Source organism: Camarhynchus parvulus, chromosome 4 (assembly GCF_901933205.1).
Source record: "Camarhynchus parvulus chromosome 4, STF_HiC, whole genome shotgun sequence".
Lineage (NCBI taxonomy): Eukaryota > Metazoa > Chordata > Aves > Passeriformes > Thraupidae > Camarhynchus > Camarhynchus parvulus.
Genome location: NC_044574.1, coordinates 64,223,942 through 64,242,735, shown reverse-complemented (window position 1 = coordinate 64,242,735; position 18,794 = coordinate 64,223,942).

Below are 18,794 nucleotides of genomic sequence, written 5' to 3'. Positions count from 1 at the left end.
CATTATCTGTGGAGCCAAAGCTGGCTTGAGAACAAATGAAGAATTGTCTGAACCTGGTTAATAGGATTCATATTTTCAGCATATGGCAAGGTTATGTTTTTGAGTAAAGGCAATCAGGAGTCTAAATGCATTATTAATAAAATTGCCCCTATCATATGGTCAAATTCTTCTTAAACCACAGAACCAAGACAAACCCAACCACACATATTTCAGAGCACCGGGCAGGGTTTTGAGGCTTCTTTTGATCTGCCGTCGTTGTGTGTCTTCAGTTTACCACTGTGTCTGCCCTCTTGTGGATTTTAAATGCATTAAATACTGTAGATATAAATTAGCCAGGTTTTAAGACAACAGGTCTTTGTGATGATCTGGTGACTAATTTGCATTATCTAGAATAGAAAGGGATGTATGTGTTCTAGGGTTCTGCGTTTCTTCTGAACGCATTATTTGACTAAAAGAATTGTTCTGCCTACTCTCTGGTTTGGGAAGTTCTTTTGTTCGGTTTTTGAACCATATTTGTCAACTATTTGTTGTCATTTTTCACCCTATACTGTTGCACAATTGCTCTTCAAATCTCTCTCAGGGAACTGTGAATGGAAAGATAATGACAAGGCATATGAAATACCATTGATACTGTCACAGCTTTGGGAACTTCTTCTAATGTCATAAGGTAGACAGGCAAGAGCCTTCTACAACGTAACACTTTTCCAATCCCACCTTTAATTTCTATCTAAAATATTGCTGTGTTTGCAGTAGTAGTCAATTGCTTTAGAGGCCAAGGATCACTCCTGTTCTGAATGCATCCGAGAGGATTAGTGTAGGTGAACCAGCAAGGTAGAATATAATAAATAATGCAAAACGTTGTTAATGTTTTTAAGCTAATGCAGCTTTGAATTTTGCTACAGAAATAGAAGGAGGTGGTGTTTGATGTTCATGGTGTGCAACAGAGAAACTCAGCTAATGTAAAAGGAATGTCCTATCAGGCAGTATCATTGTGTCGACACAAAATATTTTAGAGAGCCTCTTAGATTGTATCTTATGAAGGATAACAGCCAAAGGACAAGAAAGGAGAAATATACACTATGGGGCCAAAGTCAGGAATTGAAAAATAAGTGTGAAAGGTGAGCTCTTGAGCAGAAATTGGAAATAGTTGCTGGTTTCTCACTGTCCAAGGTGCTGATGGCACCTGAGAGACAGAGACAAGCTTTGCACCGCGAAGGTGGGGACCTGCCTTCTGGGACCAGTAAATCCCAGATCAAGGGCAGATCTCGCAAGCAGATTTTGTTCTGTTCTGCCCAAGCATGGGATGAGGAGCTGTCAGAGCCTGTCCTACTGATAGTGCTGATATTCTGATAGACACCATGGAGTCATGGTTAGAGCCATCACAGAAGCATGGCCAGCTGTATTTTGGCATGAATGTTAACCTATATTAACATTATTCCTCTGTGCTTACATTGAATACTTTGTGTGATGTTCCAGAATTTTTTTTTCCATTTACTTTTGAGAAAGTAGTAAAAATATTCAAAGTGTGTGAAAATTCATTTCTGGATGATTACTGAGCTTTAATGTGCCTCACGTACATAGACCTGGTTTGTAATCTCTGATTTTGTTTTTTCTGTATTTACTTTGGTGTTGCAGAATTGCAGTAGAGACTTTAGAGGTCACCTTGGTGAAGGTGGTGCTGTTACAAATGGTACAACAACAGATAGAAACTGAGAGAGATAAAGGCATTGAAGTAAATTTATGCAATTTCTTTGGCAGAGATCACACAGACCACAGCTCCTGGACCCAGGAAGATGCTGTTGTCATGCTGTGACACATATTGAAGTAAAATTTCAAAGCACATCCATCTCTACACATGAAAATGCTCACATAAATGGTATTTTGATAATTAATTCATTGTTATAGTTACAACCATAAGTATGTGTGTTGCCCAATACTGTCCTGCTGTTCTGTGCGCTAGTATGTGTGTGGAATTAATTATTCCCTACCTAGCGCATACACGTGTGTATGTGTTTGCTAAGACTCCAAGGAAACATTTAAATACATGTTAGACTTCTGTGAAAGTCCATAGAATGCACATGCTTTTTAGAAAATAAGGCAGAGGCATTCAAATGCCTTGATAAATAGCAAAGGAAGGATGTGAGAAGTTTAAGGCTGTTTTTGATGTCCTTGCTAAGTAGCAACTTACTTTGTAAATATCTTGGGGGTTTTTGTAAAGCACTATTTATTCTGAATTAGTGATAAAAACTTCTCCACATATTTTAATACTGACAACAAATTCCCTTCTTCTGCCAACATGACATTCTGATTTTGCTGAAGAAACATAGCCTGTTGCTGTTTTTTGCATCTCAGCTTTCAGTTCTACTAAATCTTTCAGTCACTTCTCTTTACATCTCTGTTTTCAGCACATTTAGGTAATCTGTAGGGTTTTAAGTTGTTTTAGCTTGGGTCCATTGTGAGACATTAATACAGCCTTGACAAGGTCCGTGGTGTGGAACGTTCTGGTCTCTAGCAGCAGCAAGAACAGATGGGGGAGCAGAGCCGTGTCTGACGTAAGGCACGCAAAAATGTGCAGCTCGCCAATTAATCACTGCACGCTGCTGACAAATAAGTGACAGTAATTGATGCAGCCCTTTGAGAGACAATCTGGAACTACTGCAGCCTGGGAAAGCTCATTCATTTATTTTCCTTTCCTGACTTAGTGGTGAATAACTGCCCTTCCTTAATTGCTGCCCAGTGTTGCTTTATAGGGTGACAGTGTCAGTGACAAGCCAGGAAGTCAGAGTCTCATTGAAGCATTATCTGGCTAAGTCTCGTCTGCATTCTGCTTCTGCAACTATTGATGTTTTCGCTGTATTGGCTGCCAAAGGGCTTATGCACATACACCTAAAGTGCATTTGAGTGCTTAGAGGTGTTCTGTTAGGTTTTCTGCTTGACAAGTCTCACTGTCAAAATGTTTTCAATATTTATGTTACACTCCTAGGCTGGAGTGTCAAGGTTTCTAAGATGCCCAGTAGATTCCAGTAATAAAATCTGTACACTCTGACTAGATCTGATTTGCACTCTGTGCTTTGTTTTAGGTGAATTTATCTGACTTAGAGGAAAGCCAGAAAGTCTTATGGCTGTAAGAAAATGTGTAACTGTTTTAACAGGCAGTGTGCCAGACCAAGGCAACATATATTCAAACCACTGTCTGCTGCTAAGGTCCTGCTTGCAGAGTATTCCTTTTCTTGACAGCAGGGCGGGAAGTCCAGGCTCAGTCCAGAATACCAGAACAAAGAGAGATTTTTGCTGAATTTTCTCTCCAGTAGGCAGTGGCTGCTTCCATCACATTGAGCAAACTTTTCTTCCAGAACAATTGCCTGCCTCGGTTATTATTGGAGTGAGGCCAAAATATTTCACTTTGGTGCAATAATATTGTTACAGCAAAAAGAGCTGCTGAGCAGAACCTGCTAGGACTGTCACATTTGTGGGTAGGGCCACCTCCCACCCGGTCATGATTTAGATCTGCTGCCATTTCCTTGTAATTATTGGGGTGGCTCAGATAGTTTCACATCCCTGTTCCTCCTGAAGAAGTCCTCTGACTGTTTCCTTGTCTTGCTTTTTCACCTCTCTACTGCTGCAGAACAGGTGTCCCCATCTGAGAAAAGAAGGGGATAGATTGCTCCCGCTTTCTGGACTGGGGAACTAAAGCACAAGGCAGTTAACTGCCCTGCTTGCCAGTAACCCAGACATCGGCATCTTGTATTATGTGAAACAGGAGCTGCAGAAACTTAGGGTCTCTGTGAGCCAAGCTGGTTACATCTGATTTGCCCAAACCTCTGTAGAGATTCAGTGTCAGAACAGAATAGATAACTAAGCGTAGAAGTGAGGAGGGGAACAGAGAAGAGCTGCTAATGGATCATGTGTTTCCTTTCACTAGAATCCTTGCAGTGGCTCTGGCAATTCACATCTTCCTAGCCAAGAACTGCACTTCCTCTCTGGCCACACACAAATGACAGATTTTTTTCATACTTTCGTTTAGCCATATTTGTTTTCTTGAACACAAATTTGGCTCTTTTGAGGAGGCTGAATTGTTTCCTCACAGCATTCTTGTTGCAGTGGTGTTGCTGGAATAACTGGTGAGAGTGTGCTAGCAGCAGACTGCAAGAATGTTATTGTTCTCTAGCAGAAATAGTTAAAATGTGGGGCTTTGCAGGGTAGGATGTGTGAACTGAGGAGAGAATATCTCAGAGTCTGGGTGTATGGCAAATGAGATGCAGAATGAGCTGTCATTCTGCATATCTTATATGAGCTACCTTCATCTAAGTTGAGGTGTTTTTTCATGTGAAATACAGGAAAATGGAATTTTAGCCATTGCAAAAGTCCTGGCAGATGTCAGAAGTGTTTTCTTGGAATATTTTACCATTGTGTTCTCACTTCCACTGAATCTTTTATTTTAGTAGAATTCTTGGAGTACGTTAGGTATTATATAAAATCTGTTTTCCCTCTTAGCTCTTTTTTTTTCCTCTTTGCCTTTTCCCTGCAGGTTATTGTTGCTGTTCCATGTCACCTTCTCAACCCTTCCATTCCTGTTCATCTTTCTCTGTGTTTAGATCTTTCTCCAAGAAATCTGGAAAGATGCATCCATCTACTTGCAGAACAACAAATGTGCAAAATGAGTGGTGTATTCCCTGCTGATTTCACAACTTGAACCAATATTTTTCCCAGTGTTTCTGCAGTCTTTCTCCATAGGCACCTGCCAGATCTTGATCCCTGCTCAGACTCTCACTTGCAGTGGCTGTGCACTACTTTGGATTTTTTAGGATAAAATGGGACCTGATAAAAAGCATCTGCAAGTGGTAGAAGCAGGAATGGGGTTTTTTTTTCTAACATAAGTAATTATGCAGAGTTCAAGATCCCTAGAAAAGCAGAGTTCTGGTATGTTTAACTTTGATGCAATGTAGCTGTTACTATCACCTGCAGTAAAGTATACCTATTTTACTGAGCTGCTCAATTAGGATTGATAGTTTTAGTCACTTTTTTCTAACCTTTTCAGAGCTGCCTGAATAGAAGGCAGCCAGCATTGTTAGGTTCATTCAGAAGAGCGCTTGAGACTGGCTGCTTGTGATTGTGTCCAAGCAGGAACTGGCAAGATAAATACCAGGATATTTGGTTCCTTACTACACTTGTAGTTATCCAGTGTTTCAGTATTTCCAAAAGAAAGAGCCAAATGACACCCACAAGTGTTGGTGAGAGAAGGAGCTTTGTGTTAATGAAGAGGTGCCATATCCCTCTGGAATTGCTTCCAGGCTGCCCACTTTACCCAGCCAAGAGGAGCCCCCTGCGTGGCAATCTCTGTGGAAAATTTATTGAAGGTTAGTAAGGTTATGGTTTATTTCCAGCTATTTACTTAAAAAAGAGAAAAACAAAAGCATCTTAATGGCTTATTAATTATATTTTATTGATTCTGTCTTGTGCTGAATTTTCCCTAAAGCATCTCCAGTTTGTGTTAATGGTGCTTATCTGAGTGTCAGAGTCTGCATTTAAGGGGGGCATTGGGTGGATTTTTGTGCATGTTTTTCTATTTGGTAAAGTTAATACATAAGCTGTAATTTAAAAATTGGTCTGAAAACCCTGTTTTCAGCTTGGAATAGTGTTTGGGTGTTACATGTGTGTGGTCAGCATTTTCTTGTCAGATTGCAGTTTTATTTGATGTGTGCACTGTGGTCTTCTGCTTGTTCTTTCTCACAGCCTGGGATGTTAAGTCATTTTGTAGTGTAACTAGTTAGTTATTCCTAACCAGTGAGCTTACAGTTTAAATAAATAGTTAAGAAAAATGAAGGCAAATACTATTTCTAGTTTGTGATTGATAGAGGATGAATGAAATAATGAATTGGCCTGGGCATGCTCTGAAGTCTGTGGCAAAGTTAGAATTTGAAACCCTTCTGAGTCAGCTGTTAGATCAGACTCTTTGACTGGGAAGAGTTTCAGCTACACAAAATGGTTTTTTTTTATATGGAGTAGTTTGAATGTCACCTAACAAACCAAGTTCTCTTATTGTTTTGACATGAACAACTGAGATTTCCTCTTTTGCTGGCAGACTTCATTAACTGTGTGGCTTTTTTAAACACCAGGCACTCACCCAAAATAGCCTGCACATTGTTGGAGTGTCCTTAGCGGTAGGAAGCATGACCTGCTCTCTGATACTGGGCCATCCAAAAGAATGTAGTAAATTTTAATGTGATTGTAACTTGGCCAGCATTTACATAAAAGACAACAATGATCTTCTTGTTATGGAGATCATTAATGAAACATCAGCACTGGTCTGCAAATGTGCTACCATGTTGTGATCCAGCTGAAAAAACAGCCTTGTGTAACTTGAGTACGTTGCATAACACAGGAAGAGGAAAAACAAACTAAATTTCCAATGGCTGTTTACATTTAAACTAGATCCCAGTGAAAAGTCTACAGTGAGTAGCTTTTTGAGTAAATTGACTTCTGTGTCCTCTGAAGGAATATCTGGGAGGCTGAATGTGTTCTGTTCAGGGCTGGTATTTGTGGTTGCCTTTCTCAGTGTGTTGATCTGATGTTAGAAATCCAAACACTGATTTCCACATAAGTCGTGTGACCCCATTTGTATTTCTGAGTGGAGAAGGGATGAGTGCTCTGCTCTGGGGCTTGTGGGTCATTCAAAATCCATCTTCCTTGTGCAGTCAGGCACGTAAGTTGGAAATTTGCTTACCAATTGGTATCTGGAAAGATGAAAGCAGTAAGTCACATCTTGTGATCGCCAAACTCATTCCAGTGAACAAATGGGATCATAATCATTTACAGAACTTGCTTGATATTTTTTATCTAACTATAGTTTCAATGCCAGTACATTCAAGACAAACTCCTTTCCCTTCAATGGTGTTCTTCAGTTTTATCTCATTGTAGAAAGGCAAAAGTTGCAAAACTCAGCAAGATTTCAGGAGCACACAACCAGTCAGGAAACTCTGCAGCTATTTCTTGTAAGTTCTGCCATTTTCAAGTGTTTAATTCCCCTGAGGATTGTGAGTGATTTGATCAAAATCTGTAATGTTTGTTAACTGTTTTGAAAATCCTCTGCTCTTTTTAAACTGAGATTTCTCAAGGAAGTTTATCTTGTTAAAGAGTTTTTGAAGGAAATTGCATCCAGGTAAAAATTGAATGTAGAAAACTGAACCGCAAAATGAAGCTCTCAGCTCTTGCTATGGATGGCGTGCAAACTAACAAATGCATGGAGTTCAGGAGACTTATGTTGACTTTTTATTAGCAGGAGATCTGTTTCTGTGGCCCAGCAGAAGGGACACAGACATTGCTGACCCAAAAAAGATTGCTCAGCATCACTCAGCAGATGGATATTGCCCTACATGTGAATTATTGATGGATGGAACAGCCACACTATGATTTGTTTTTCATTATTAGCTGAAGAGGAAGGGAGGGTGCTGTGCTGGCTTGTTTCAGTAAATACTGTGCAGATGGAAACTTTAAATTTCTTATGAACTGAACAGAATTGCAGGGCACACACTCATTACAGTTTCTTGTGTTATCATTAAAATTAATGGCCCTATCATCTTCAGTGGAGATGTTCTTTAGTTTGGTGACCCTTCAGTGGGTGAGTGAGAGCTGCAGAGGATCTGAATCCTTTCAGACATGGCTTGGCCTGGGGTATTTTGTGCCAGCAGGACCTCAGGGTAGATGGTGAGAAAGCACTTGACAATGGATATATCTGCTGTATACCACAGGGCTAAAGCAACGCTCTCAGTGTATAATATCTGCTCAAATAAACGATGTAGTATTAAATTTGCAGTAAGTATTGAGTTTATTTGATCAATAGAGCTCTCCCATCTCTCCCATCCCTGTCCCCCAAGCCACAGATGCAGCAGTGGCTTTTCAATTCACTGAGGACACCACATAATTAATGGTTGCCTGGAGATTATTATTTGGATTTGGTTTAACTTGGGATCTGGTGATGTTTTTGTAATTATTTTTTCCTTTATTTTATTTTTCCCATATGAGCATAATCTGCTTTTTATATATATTGTTACCCTTAGATTTAAAATATGTGACAATATGCAAACTGTATTTCAAATGGTGCAGCACTGGCCAGGTTCCAGCCTGGGTTAGATTTATAGGATTACAGTATATTTTATTGTTTTGTGTCAGATTCTTGGAGGGACATGACACTTAGTTAATTTTCACACCACCACCACCCATCTTTCTATATATAAAACAAATGTTACAAAACTCAGCAAATAGGTGAAAGCTACATGTTTCTTTTAAAGGGCTGATTGTTTCAGGGAAGATACTTGATCTAGAGATTTGCTGAGATTGACCCTGAGTGCATGTGTGTTCCAGTATCTTATTTGTCTTCTACATTTCAGTAAAGCCTGGAGGTCCTTGGCAGCTGAGCTAAGGGCTGTACACACATAACAAGGCAAGTGGTCTTCTCTGCAGTTCAAGAAGAGAGAAACAAGAGCTGGAAACCAAGAACAGTTGTATAAAGCACAGCATGTGCTTGCTGAAGGTACATTTTCTGGTGTTTTTTTTTCCACTTTTATAGCATACACATTATATGGACTGAGCTTTGCCCTCTGGTTGTCCTATTTTGTAGGGCAACGGCCTGGAATAAAAAAGTTGGTTATAGTTTGGGATGTGTCACTCTGAGGAGAGAGAAAAAGGGAGGCAGGTGCATCACTTCCTTTAAAGTGTGTTTTGTGGTTTTCTATCCCTGGGAAAGCTGATTTTATAACCCAAGGCTCTGAATCCCAAAGTGGCAAAGGAAGGACCCCTGGGTTTCTCTATGAACCTCTGACATTACAGCAAAGACTGTCTTAACAATCAGATAGGACAATTTTCAGGTTAAAAAGAGACATTGGTTTTGTGCTGCACTTTCTGTTTTGTTTGGTTTTTGTCTACTCCTCAGTCCATTCTCTTAGATTTTCTGTTTCCAAATCTGAACAATAAAAATATTAAATGATTGCTACAGTGGGAAGTAGTGCATCAGAAATCTAAAGCAAAAAAGGCAGCATGGTTTGTTTATCCTCTAATTAAAGGTATATTTTTCTTTAAAATACAAAAAAATCTTGTTTGTAGACTGCTAAATACCCAAAATCCTGAACTTCAGTGGGAATACTTTTGAAACAGCTATGATCTAGAACTCTGGATAATTTACTGTGGCTACTTCATTCTGTGATCTGTCAAAGCCACACTGCAGTAATTGAAGCTGAAGCTGCTGAGCCACTGAACTGCATGAGACAAACGGGTCAATGTATTTCAGCAGAGAAAAAGGGTTTGATCAAAGTTCTGTGCGTTATCAGAAGTAATTCCCTCTTGTAACAGGAGGCTTCCTGCTGATACACATGTTTTTAACAGATACTGAAGCCTATTTTCTATTATTTTTGCAGGAGGATGTACTTCTGTTCCACAGCCCATCCTTTAGTAGAAGTAAGTTCAAAGAAATGTCGAGCAAATGTCGCTAATCCTTTTGAATTAGCGCTGCAAGTTCATGAGGTCACTTGTTACAGTGAGGTAATACACAGAAAACCTCTAACAATTGAACATGTGTTGCATGTAAAGCCAGAAGCAAAGAGAACTGGAACCCTGACATGAGATTGAGCAGCGTGTAGTCTGCATCCACATCAAAGCTCTCACATGCCTTCCGCCCAGACAAGGACGTGGAGCTGGTAATGTCTCTCTTTTTCTGGCTGTAGCCTCAAACATCAGCCTCTTGGAATCAACATTCTCAACTTGAGCCTCTGAAAGTGGGTCCAGACTTGAGGAGATTTAGCATTAATGGCACTGTTGCAAATAAGTGGATGTAGTTTACTTTCTGGTTTACTTCCTTTATCAGATTTATTACATTTGTGCATGTGGTGGTAGGCATTTAATGAAATCACGTTTGGAATACCATTCATGTTTTTCTGTTGTTTTCCTCCTGAATGATATCAGAGGGTGCATGCAAGAATTCTGATGCCATTTACAGTTATATTAAAATGCACAAAGTCATTCTACATTAGTTAAAATGACTAGAGATCAGCATGCTCTGAGTTTGTCATCTCGTCTCTTGAAGAAAGCAGACTACCTACCCATTGAACCTTGCTGCTTGATGACATCCACCCCTCTAGGTTTGCTGCTTAGGTTTCTTTATAGGCCTGCACTCAAAAGTTAGGACAGAAGTAACTGGAAAAGGAGTTCAAAGATCTCTGAGTTTGCTCTGGCTTGGAGCTGCCATAATGTGCAACTCAGTGCTGTGTAGATAAACTAGCACTGATCCCTGGAGCATCAGAGCCCAGCTCTTGGCCTGAGTTAGCAATCCCACTACTCAGACCTTACACTTGGAAAGGGCTGTGCAGTTTAAACTGCTGTGGTTTTCAGGTTTGAAGGTAATTCAGTGCATTATCACTTTGGGTGTTTGCTTTGGAGTGCAATCTGGAACATAAATCCCTCTGGGATTTCCTTGGAGGGGGGACAAAACATTATCCTCTCCCTGAAATGAAATGAGATTCCATTGACTGTCGGATAGCTCCTGTTGTCTGAGCGCCAGTGCAGCACGGAGCGACTGATTCATTGCTCGCCTGTGCTGGATGTAGCTGTTTTATACTGCTGCAAAATGAGTGTAAAACTCATGGCTTACACTGGGAGGTGTTCAATTGCACCTCACTGCTGGATTTATGGCTCTGTCTAGGTTCCTGAGTTTAGTGGAGCTTCCACTGCAAAGCAGCAGTGGAACAGTTTTGGGAATTTATGGCATGTAGATGTGTAATGCCTGTTTTCTTAGATGCAACTGGCAGTTTAATTGAGGACCTTTGTGCAACATTGTTTGCAATTTGATTTATTTTGACTATCAGCTGTGGTGAGCTCTTAGAAAATCATTCTGAACTAACTCAGGACGTAAGTCTTTTGATGTCTTCGAGATGTTAGTGTTGTTCTTTGTCCTTGGAAGTAGCAAAGAGAGAGATTCATTTCTTGGAATGACTTTTTTCCAAGCACAGGAAGAGCACAGTGCCTCCAAAATGGCTGAGCATTGCTGTACACAGAACATGTGTTAGGAGAGCAGAGCATCAGCTGCCCCTAAGTACATCAGCTGGAGTTGGGTGGCTGTGGAGTCAGTAAGATTAAAATTCAGAGGCATATGCCAGCATTTGGCATAGGATGATTTCTGATCTTGGAGCCTTCATGCAAAGTGCACAGTATTCCTCCCCTCTAATCAGAAGCAGATCTTCTCCACCCAGCTGTCCTCCTTACTCTTGCACATTCTTCCATGAGTAGCGTGGGCCAGGCAGTAAAAACTTCATTTCCCATAATATCTTGAAGGAAATCTGTGGGATTATCACTGCCTGTTACCACTGTGCTGCACTCAGATACTGCTCCACACTGCAGGGTGAGGTATACAGTAAATGCAAATGTGAATGACAATAGGAGGAGCAGATGCCTGGGAAGGAGAGCCTTGCTGGCAGGATTGCTTTTGCTTCAGGATCCCTGTCTGGACATTTCAGGACTCTGCACTTCAGTCCATATTCTCTGTTTTTCTCCTTCATCTCTTTGTACCTGCTCTGGTCAGATTGTTCCCATAACAAAAACCAGCCAGCAGAGATGAATTGCTTGCAACAGACCCGATGCTGCAGGCCCTGATACTGGCGAGTCGTGCTCTGTGGGTGGGATTTGGTTTCCTGAGCGTTTATCCCAGCTGTGCTCTGCAAGATGCCCCAGGACAACTCACTTGGGCCAGCATTTGCCCAGAAGGGCACGAGGTCCCGACTCATTTGTCACCCTCATGGAGACAAGGAGACATGGCCTGGGGCAGCTGAAATGCCACTGCACTCCCCTGTTTACACAACTGAGTGCTGCCCACAGTGAGCCCTTGCACTCTGTGCGAAGGTTGAGAGAAAGTTTCCCGATGAGGTTTGTTTTTGGACAGAAAATTGAGGTTTTATTTATTCCTTTGTGTGATACGTGCCTTTGCTGTGGGCAGAATTCCCAATTCAAACTTGGTTGTTCAGCTCACAACACGAACACAGCCTGCCAGAGGGAAAGAAACGTTTTCCAAGCAATTCCACAGCAGCAGCAGCAGCTTACACCAGTGACTCCCATGCTCTGTTGTACATTATCACCACTTAGGAAGCCTTGCTTTTCTAATGGAATATTGTGCTGTTTGGAGGATGGTTTCTGCTGTTTGTGTGAATCCTACTTTTTTTGCCAGGAAAAAAAAAAGAAAATAGGAACAATTAGCAGAAAAACAGGCAATAGCAGAAATGTTTGTGTTTCTGTCATAATGCTAAATTCTTATGAGTTCATTTGCAGATTTAATAATTGTGTCTTTCTTGGTGATCTGAGAGCAAGTAATGAGAAGGTAAAGAAGACTTGAATGTTTTCAAACCAAAGAGAATATATTCCTGCAAGAATATGGATTAAAGTGCTGTTCTGGCTCCTTTTTGTTCTGTGCACTGCCTTGTGCAGTCTTTGTGGAGGGTGCATAAGGATTTATTTAGAGATGCTGCCCTTACTCCTGTGATCATCTCCACGTGGGGCAGAGGTCAGTCTCTCTATAATTTTTGCTGGGTGGGGGTCTTAATTTGGAAAAGACCTGGCTAACAGGCTGCTTATATGTTTCTGATCTTTCTTAATGTGATTATGATGACTTGTGCTTCCCTCCTGTTGCTGAGGAGGGGATTTTCACAAGTGCTCTGTTGGCCAGAGCCTGTTCCTATGAAAGACGTCAGGGAAACTCTCCTGGGTGTAATGGAGGTTGAGGTTAGGCAATAATAATAATAATCAGGTCTTTTAAAAATTGTTGTTGTTGGTAATTTTGTAGACAACAGGTGGAACAGTTGAAATTAAATACTTGGGGCACAGGCAGCCTGTCAGGAGCTGCTAAGGAAATGTGTGTGCAGGAATTCCACATGGAGAAATGTAGTTATTGGTGTGTGCTGACTAAAAGCATTGCTTGACAATTGGTGTTGCAAGAATAGAGACAAAAGGGAAAACAAGGGTAAAATATAAACTATATGGTGAGAACATAGATGCTGATGTCCAAAAAACATAGATGAAGATTACTCTGTTTTGTTGCCTGTCTACGGCTATTCTTGATTTCAGTACTCTGTTGTCATTATTTTATTATAACCCCACATCTTATGCAATTATTTAGTCCACCATATGCTTAATCAGCATTGTGCATGATTGAAGAATATTGGTGTAGTTTATACAATACATGAATGAAGAATGTCCACCAAAGTGAACTAGAACAGATGAAGTACAGAAAAGCCCTGAAAGCATATTTATGATTCCTCTCAATCATGTCATGTTAGCCATGACATTGGTTGTAGCTGTTCTGCTTACCTGAAGATCACATTAGCAGTATTTTATCTGTAGCATAAAACAGAATATGGACATAATATGCATAAGTAGTGCCTGTCTCCATGGAGAAGTTAAAAGGAGAGGAAGCAGACATCCTTGAGGCACTCATGGTTGTGCTGAAAGGGACAGGATTTATGTCCACCTCTTCTACCAGGACACTGTATTTCAAGCCTTATGGATGCTGTCAGTCCCAGGCAGCATTGCTTGGAGAACTGCTACAAGATATTGTAAGGACTGTACAGTGGTTTTCTGCAAACTTGTGAGAGGATTCTGAAGAGTATTCAGATGATCAGAGCTCAGACATTAACTGCATTATTCCTTGAACAATGCTTTTAGCACCTGACTTACGAAACCCATTTGACCTTCCTGTACATGGAGGCAAATCTGCAGTTTGACAGCCCTGAGCTTTTGCTGCCTTTTCAGTTTCAGCTAGGAGAGCCATTAGCTGGAAATCCCTGATATGGTTTCCTGTTTTGGAGATTAGTGTAATCAGATGAGTTTTCTAATTGGCTTGGACAGTGCCAGTGTTGAAATATTTCTCCTGCAGCTTTCCAGTATCATCAGTATTTATCAGTCACAGTTCCTCATTAACACAATATTACATTTCTAGATTATCTACTAGGTTCTCTACATACATGACAATGCATATCTCAGCTGTTTCCTTCATGTTACTTTGTTAGAAAAATGAGACATTTATCGGTCTACAGTGATACAGTTCCTAGTAAAAGGATCAAAGGAGGAGTTTTGCTTTTTTTCAGCATTGAGTCTGCAGATGTTTTTATTAATCAAGTTAATCTTCCAGGAACATTTTTTGTCTTTATCTGCTGTCTTGAAAAGGAAGGAAAAGTGATACTGAGTTTGAGATTTGCTCAGCCATATCTATCTTGTATAACAGTTCTGTGCTTGATTGGAAGTTGCTGTGACAAATGTGAATAAAAGAGGGAGAGATAATAACTACTTTGCCATACTGAAAAATGTAATTGCAGAGTCAGTGCTACTGTCTAAATAAGCTGAAAGAGAGCCAAAAACTCTACTAGTGTTGCAGAGTTTGGCTCTGGATGCCAAAATTGAATTTGATCTTCTCTGTTGGTATTTTAGTGTAATTTTCTAATCCTCTCTTATTCCAGAGAGAACTGTGGCATTTTGATTTATTTTTCCTCTACAATCTACATTGCCCTAAGCTAAGCAGAGGGTTTCTGGAGAAGAATGCAAGACCCTTGTCACAGAGCAGTGTTCCAAAGTCCCAAACTGGTGCTCTGCTTGCTAAAGTGAGCAAGGCATGCTCTGGCACCTGGGTCTTTTTATATTAGCCTCTCTGGCAGTGAAATACTACCTTTTTCAGGAAAAAGAAATGAAATAAATCCCAAAGCCACCTCTGACTACCTCTAGTCCCAGGTACAGGTCCTTGATGAGACTTACTAAGCCGGTTGTACGCGTCTGAAGCTTGGAGCTGTTTGATGCAAAAACTGTAAGGATTATCTTCCCCACAGTGTGGCTAAGCTGGCAAACTAGTTCATCATTTGTCTCCTGGATGAGGGAGTTTGGGGAATTCCTGGGCTCCCAGCTGGGATTTAAGTCTCACTTGCTTTGGTGGCAGTTCTGCTCTGTCTGTTAACAGTGGTGACAGTCTCCGGGAATCATTCCTTCATGCTCACATGGGCTGTCTCTTCCCTGTGCTTAATGGTGTTCAAGTACTAAAGCAGAGTTCAGCAGGGAAAACCACACCTTTTAAAAATGGGCAGCACATTTACTCATTATCTGCACTGATCCATGGTGAAAAGAAGTTAAAGTAAAAAACCTAGTATCTTAGAACCATGCAGCTCCTGGCTCTCATGATGAGGTGTGGGCATGGACTGTGTTTGGGATGGCACTGTGAGAGCTGTGACTTGAAAGGCCACATTGTGACCAACATTTGGGAAAAAAGATCTTTGTGGTTTTTGACCCTGAGCTAATTTACATGCTTCCAGGGACTGCAAGCCTACTGGTGCTGACAGCAGATGGCTCAGAATATTCTCACAGGAAAGTGTGAAGTAACTGGAGAGATGGGATAATTGCATTTGTGCTGTTGGCCCTGAAGTCCAGAGCTGTTACAGGCTGTGAAGGAGCACAAAGAGAAGAGTTGACCACGATGGATGTGCAGCAGTAACAAGGTGAAATTGCATTGCCCTTTCCACAGAACTGATAGCCTGTTAAATATTCCACTGTAAACAGGAGTAAATGAACAGGCAGAGGTTCCTCAGATGTCTGGCAAAAATGTTCTTAATTCAGTTGTATAGCCAGGGTTGAACAAGTGGTGCAAAGCTGAGAACTGTCTTGCACTCCATTTGTTTATTTTTAAAAGTTTGTGCTTCCTCCCATTTTTCTTGGCCATTCTGTTGAATATATTCAACAAGGAAATAGGAACTGTGTATAACTGGAAGCATTTCCAGATGGGTTCTGTGCTACAACAGGGAATACAATCTGTGCGACATACATAATATATGGAAACAAAGGCTACACACCTAAGGCTTGAAAGTACATTGAGCATAGTAAATCTGAAATGAATCCACACCTGAAGGAGTAGAATGCACTCATCAGCAGCACATATGGCTGCTAGTGCCTTCCTCAAATAAAATTTTCAAGGAGGCAACAGGAGTGACAGTAATGAATGCCTTGCTGTCTCTCAAGCCAAGTAGCAAAATCTCTGTTGGTGAATTGATCTGTTTTGCTTCTTATCTTATATATGTAGAGCTGGAAACACACACAAGAACGCAGCATCAGAACCAAACCCCACACCCCAAAGTGTTGGCTCTATAAGCTTCCTCCAGGGGATTTTACAGAAACCATGGCTTCATGTCTCATTGCACATGTCTAAATAAATAGTGAAGACAAGCATTTTGCATTAGAGATGGTACAGTAAAACAGCAAGGTTATTAATTTATTTGCCTCTGGCAAAAGCATTTCATGGCTGTAGCCATCAGCTCAAATTATTTGTTACAGTGTCTCAACTTCTTTGAGTATTGTTTATCCGACAGTATTTACACAGAAGCTCATTTGTGAGAGGTTTAAACGTTTTTGCAGGGTGAAGTTGGTATGTGTTTAACATAAATACAAATTATTTTAGAAAACGAGGGCAAGACACAGACCAAAACTGCCTTTAAACTGCTGCTGAATTCACAACAGGGAGCTGGACTTACATGGGTTTTAATACTTCAGATTCCTCCCCAATCCTTTTGTTTTCTCTAAAGCAATTTCCAGCAATACGTGATCTTATTTCCCCTTGCTGAGACAGACCTAAGCATCCCCCATTCTTTGAGAATGTCCAAATTCCCTTAGGCAGGCACCCAGGAATGTGTAATTTAAAAACAACAACAAAAAAAGGAAATAAATGAGAAGAAAAATATGATCGCTGCAAGGGTAATACTGCACTCATAACCAATTTTAAAAAATAGACAAATATAAAATATCCTCTTGAGTGTAAAACCTTAGCAGGTAGGTATTAGCACTTGATTTATATTCGTACATATTTGATAGGTAAAATTTTAATTTGCATCTCATATGCATACTGCTGCTATTTTTGCATCTCATCTTACAATGGATACTGCTCTGTAAAGATGACAGGTGGATAAATCTCTGATTCTTTCATCAGAATGAAAGTGTCTGTAAGTTTATCTCTTTCCTCAAGAAAAAATGAAGCATTCTCATTCCTGCCTGGACGATCATGGGAAAGGAAAAAATCATGTTTCTAGGGTGTTTTAATTTTTCATTTTCTTGTGGAAAATGTTGGGGGCCTTGTTCTATCCTGAGCTACCTCTATTCTGCCAGCAGATTCCAGACACTCCCTGCAATGTTTTCAGAAATTAACCTCATGGCTAAGTTATATATGAGCAATATATGAGCAAGATAGTGTGCAGAAAGGCACAAAACAGGGAAAAATTTAAAACAGCAAGATTCTCTTTTTTTTTTTTTTTGTAGAAAGAACTAAGGTGACTCTTTCTCAGAGTTCTTTGCCTGCTCATGTTTTTAGGGAGGGTTGCTTTTTCCATCAGTTCATCTGTGACCTGGAGGAGCCATGGTGACAGATTCTCAGATTGTCCCCAGAGTCATTCAAGCCCTGGGGTGATGTTTGTTCTGCCTCTAACAAAGGCCAAGATATTGGATTATAGCATAGTCTCTGCCATAAATTTAGTATTTCCTCTCTTTAAAACCATCAATTTAGGTTGTACTGTCATTATGTTCCTTCAAAAGTCTTTGCAACTGAAACCTTTGCAGAAGGTGAAAAATTAAATTTCCTGTCTGAGAAGTAGAGAGATAAAATCTGCCTGGGTTCCTGTTTCTCTACAAAAGCCCTACCATTGGATAAAATATGCCAATTTAGCTTCTTCTGGTGTTATTGGCATCATGAATTGTTACATGGAACTTTTGGTTCCACAGCCTTTGGTGAATTCTTTTGGTGATATGTCCATTATTTTAGAAATGATTTTGTGTATGACACAAAAGAGAGAAGTTGCTCTGCTGATGACAAATGCATGTGCAATACCCCTGTAAGCAGTCCAGACTTTATAATTCAAGATTTATTCCTGATGCTTGGTCATTCCCTGTGTTATATTGTTTCTTTTATGATGTGAGGAACAAGCTTTGAGAGAAAGGAAGCTGTCTCCTGTTTTTTGAAGCCTTGTCCAAGCTAAAAGCCACTATTATGACTTTGTGGGTAGTCTCACACCTTGGTTTTTGATTGTCCAGTGCTGCTGGAATTGTAGTTCCTGGATGTGTGTCTAATTTCTCCATTGTGTAAGACACATATCATGAAAGTGATGTTCTCCTTCCAGAAGTTCTCAGCTTGAAATGATATAGCAGAAGTAAAGGTAGGAAGTAGTATCACAAAATCTGTTGAAAATGATAAAAAGATCCAGTTACTCAGCCTGCTGTGGACTTTCAGGCAAAGTGAAAAGTGAGGTTTTTATCCCAAAGCAGAAAGATTTGCAGGATTTTCTAAAAATAGCCTTTTAGCTGTGATTTTCTGAAGCAGACAAGTAAAGCAGATTAAATTAATACTCAAAACAATCAGCAAACATTACGCTTCTGCAGGCGCAAGTCTGAGACAAAGAGACTATTTTTCTGTGTCAGTGATATTCCTGAAATGTGGTTGGTGCAGTTAATTTCAGATTTGATGGTTATTAACATTTCTGAAGTGTCTGAAATGCTGGCTTGGCTCTACTGTCATGTACTCTTTGAATTGATAGTGTTTTGTGATCCTGTTGTTTGCTGATGAATATTTGCACATTTTCTTGGGCTTGTGCCCATAATTTACAAGGAGAGATGCTTTGTAGACTGCAGAAAACCCCAGAAAATTTCTTGTCTGGGTATACTCAGACAAACTAAAATAAACCTTCAATTCCAAGATATGATACATGCTATTCCTGCTTTGAACACTGTACCTTCATCACATGTGACCT